Here is a 5,093-nt window from a genome sequence, read left to right as displayed (position 1 = left end):
TAGATATGTAAATGCATAAGAATTGTGTGGTATATATATAAATTTCCCTATTTTAAGTATATAAAGGGAAATAATTTAAAGGGCCATGACTTACCAGCCTTAGAACTCTACAGAACCCAACATTTGCAGGCTGTAGCAACATATGCAACAGAGATCAAATTACGTAATCCACCGAAGTTTTAAGGTAAATAGAATTCAAAAAACACAAAGGATGATCAAGGAAAACAAATAACATGGTCACCTGAACTGCATCACCATGCTCAAGGTCAGATAACGGATGGCTCGACGATTCCTAATACGAAAAATATCATTAATTATTACTTTAAAATATGAATCCTTTTCTTGCAATATAAAATTATAGCATAGCCTTACCAGACCAAATAGTAATAATTCTAATCACGAAGGAAAATAAAGAATGCCTCAAGTTGTGAATATTCAAATATAAAGCAATACATCAAAATATCACAAACAATCAAAAGTCATATCAGACGCATTTACATACATTCCAACCATTTCTTATGTATTTACATATCTTACACCTAAACTTTACTTCTTAAATTTATACCACCCAAATTTTTCATATCACATAAAAAATACCACCATTTTTTACTTCCAAAAAGTGAAATAAACCCTTTCATGCATAGTAAGGTGGCAGGTATGTAAAAATTGAAGTTTTGGTGTTAGATATCTAAATCCATAGGAATTGAGTGATATGTACGTAAATCTTCCATCAATCAACCACCGCAAGAAAACACCTGTAAGAAGTCACCAAAAGATCACCGTTGGTAATAATTCGCAACACACTTATACAATCCTTCAATCTGAAACATAATTTCAGGGAAAATCAAGCACTGCCAACTTCCAAAACATAAAAATTAAAAAATCCGCAGTAATTTACCATACAAACAAAGCAGAGCACACTGTTTCAGTCAAACAAGACAGTACAACAATAAATAAATAATTTCAAAAAAAAAACTTTGAGAGGGCCTTACCAATAAATATACCAGTTCAAACAGATACAGATCAAATTAAAAATAAAAATAAAAATAAAAATAAATCCAGAAACCACAAACCTTGCTAGAATTCTTGATCCTCAGCTATCTAACCGTCAAACAATTCACTGAAATTTGAATAAAACTACCGCAAAAGAACTATCAACTTACGCAGCTAAACAGAAACCAAAAAAAAAAAAAAAGTCCCACAGAACATCTCAATAACTCAAGAAAAAAAAAAACAAAATCGAACGCGCAGGTCAAATCAAACCAGACCGTAACAGCAACACGACGAAAGCACTCTTATCAAATCTAACCGATATGAAAGCCATTACAATTCTTTCTCAAGAAATCCCACCATAAACCCTAACCCCTAAACCCTAAACCCTAAACAAATAATTACCTCGCCATTCAGTCGTGTAGCTCGGAGCGCTCTTGATCCTCAGCTTCCCCATCGTTTCTCCTAGATTTTGCTTCGAACAAAACTTACAGAAATACTAATCGATTTACGTGAGGCAGTGGAACACTCTCTCTTCTTTAGATTATTTATGTTTATATATATATATATATATATATATATATTCTATACTTTTGTCTGACTTCATTTGGATTAAGACAGCAAAATGTTGGCATATTCTATGTGACATAAATGATTTTTGTGGTATAAATGTAAATAAAAAAAAGTTGAGTGGCATGTATATAAATTGCATTTTTTTTTATAATAATGAATTTTTTTTTAATGTGATACGAGCGATTTAAATGTAAAAAATAAAGTTTAGGTGTTAGATATGCGAAAATACGTAAAGTTAGGCGGTATGTATGGAAATGCCCGTGAATCAAACAGTTCCTTAGAATAGAAGTCATTTAGCCGATTCAGGGGTTGAAACGCCAATTCAATCCGGCTTTGGGTGATTCTGTGCGGGAGGGTTTTTAATGCCAGCTGATGTCTGGTTCATGATTTGATCCGTTACAGAAGCAAGTTTTATATGGGAAATAAATTTTAGCAAAAGATACTAGTTTTGGAAGATTTGATGTTGTAAATGAGAAATCAGCTACAGAGTCAAGTTGTGACCATCGGAAATATTGAAGCACAATTAGAACAACATATCGCAAGGGATGTTACCAAGCAACACTATGTTGAATCCTAAGAATAAAGGAAGGGAGCAATGTAAGAATGTGACACAAAGGCAAGGAGTTAGAAGAATTACCTAAGTTTAGGAATGCCACTTAGGAGAATAGTGCAAACATTAAAATTAGAGGAGCCTAAGTCTAAAAATTTAAAAATCTCTAGCGAATCAGAACGCCTTTTGGATTAGTTTGTTGAATCATGTATCGTTACCAACATTTTCTCAAAGACTTTAGAAACATAATTTGGATAGATAATTTTCTATATTGTGAAGGTGCCATGATTAATATTTTATTTGTAGAATCTCTTGAACAAATGTCTAACTATGTTAAGCTGTGAAAATTTGAAACTATTGCTCTCATAGAGGAATATAATGCCAACATTCAGAGAAAATTATCCTCGAAGCTTAAACACCCTAGTTGTTTTAACATTCCTTAAAACAAAGGGGATGACTTTTTTGGAAAAGTTTTATGTGACCTTAGAGCCAGTATAAATTCCATGCCTCTATCCACCTTTATAAATTTGGGTCTAGAAAAAGTGCTACCTAGACCTATCAGCTTACAACTTATTGATAGATCTCTTACTTACTCTAGGAGGAAAATAGACGATGGTCGGGTTAAGATAAATATGTTCATTTTCTTTAGTGATTCCATTGTCTTAGAAATTGAAGAGGATAAAACATCGTCTATTATCCTAAGGGGACCATTATTAACAAATAGAAGATTCATGATAGATGTTCAAAAAGATAAATTAACCATGTCAATACAAAATCAAGAAGTCACCTTTAGTGTTTTGAAATCAATGCAATTTTTCGATGAACCTAACGATCAATGAATGCCATAGGATAGAGACGGTGGATGAGTTAGTGGAGAACCAAACTGATAGTGCAATCATTGACTTTAAAAGATTCAATTGAAGATGAAAATGAATATGTTATATACCTTCAAACTACCTCTAGAATCTTTAGGGAGAATTCAGAGCCTTTAGATACCTTATCCATAAAAGAACAACTGAAGTGAGCAATTGAGGAGGCGCCTAAGATAAATTTGAAAGTTTTGGCAACTTGTTATGCCTTCTTAGGACACAGCTCAATTCTTTCAATAATTATGTTTGCCGAGTTAGATGAGCTTCAAGAAGAGTAGTTAATGAAAGTATTTAAGGAGTTATAAGATTGTATTGGTCGGACCTTTGCAGACCTCCATAGAATTAGCCATTTCTTATGTATGTATAGGATATTCATGGAAGAAAATTATGTACTAAAAACAGTTAAACCCTATTATAAATGAGGTGGTTAAAAAGGAAATTTTGAAATGACTTGATGCATGTATCATATATCCTATTTCTAACAGTACATGAGTTAGTCCTACAGATTATATGCATAAGAAGAGAGGTTAAACTGTTACAAAGAATACAAGAATGAGTTAATACTCACGAGGGTAGTAATTGGGTGACATTGATTATTGGAAACTAAATAATATCACAAGAAAAAAAAAATATTTTACTCTTTCTAGATCAGATGTTAGATAGGCTTGGAGGGAACTTGTTTTACTATTTTCAATAAAACTATTTAAGATATCATCAAATTCTCATTTCTCTCGAGAATCAAAAGAAGATTATATTTGTCAGTTCTTATGGCACATTTGCCTTTATAAGAATGTACTTTGGTCTCTACAATGCTCCTGCCACTTCAAAGTTTTATGATGTCTATCTTTTTTTATTTGATTGAGTATGATTGAATCTTTTTAGACTACCTTTCAATTTTTAATGTATCTTTTAATATTTTCTTCCATCAATTGGCTTTATTTTTTATGTGGTGTGAAGAAACTAATTTAGTTTTAAACTAAGAAAAGTGTCAATTTATAATGACTGAATGCATTATTCTAGGATTAAATTCCCAATAGGGAGACAAAAGAAGATAAAGCCAAATTTTAAGTGATGAAAACTTACCTCCACCCAATGTTGTTAAAAGAGTTAGAAGCTTCTTTGGACATGATAGTTTCTATAAGAGAGTTTGAGAGTGAGTTTGCTTCTATTAGTGTACCAATGCTATAATTCAATAGAGAATTTTAGAGAATTCATTATTTTATCAAGTTCTATCATTCCTAATATATCTATCTTTGTTTCAACACTTATAATCACACTTATATTTGTTCAATGAACATATTTATTTGCTTTCACTATATATCCATGATAGGCTCATTAATTCCAATGGCTCTATAAGTTTAATACAACCAATGTTAAGATTATTACTATTTTCAAAGTCATTTGTAAAATTCAAATTTCATTTAACAATTACAAGTCATGCTAATGTTTAAAATTTAACTCGAGTTTTAAATATCAACAAAGATCTTCAATCACACACAAATAAATTCACAACATAAATTTTTAAAAAGGCATATTCAATAGAAAAATGTATATTCCATTTTTGAATCACTCATGAGCATAGAAAATCACAATATTTTGAAAAATAGGTGCATTTGTTGTCATCAATAGAGGATATAAACTAGCATCATTTAAACCAAGTTCATGGCATTGATTTCATGAACAAAGAGCACATAAGTAGCTTATCTTGCATTTGAAATTCCTTGAAAAGTAAAAGCCAAAAATAACATTTTAAACAAACTTCCATCCCATTGTATAGAACTAAATTTTGTGAAATTAGTGTCTTTAGACTTTTAACTTTCTAACTCCTCATTTTCTCACGGGATGGTTTCAAAGCTCGCTTTCATTACGTTACTTACACGACATGTACGCTTGCGTGAACCCAATGCAATATTGAACCATTCATGCCCCTCTCACAGGATGGTTTCAAAGCTCACTTTCATTAAGTTTATAGTAGTGTCTCAAAGTAGCTCAATATTAAAAGAGTGGGGGACTAAGTTGGATGTCTCTGTAGACTTTGGGTTATAATTAAGGGGCCATTCAGCAAGTTACTCCAGAAAATACATAGAAATTAAGTGGCATATACGCAAATC

Source organism: Phalaenopsis equestris, unplaced genomic scaffold, assembly GCF_001263595.1.
Source record: "Phalaenopsis equestris unplaced genomic scaffold, ASM126359v1 Scaffold000196, whole genome shotgun sequence".
NCBI classification, from domain to species: Eukaryota; Viridiplantae; Streptophyta; class Magnoliopsida; order Asparagales; family Orchidaceae; genus Phalaenopsis; species Phalaenopsis equestris.
Note: the sequence above shows the minus strand (reverse complement) of the source record.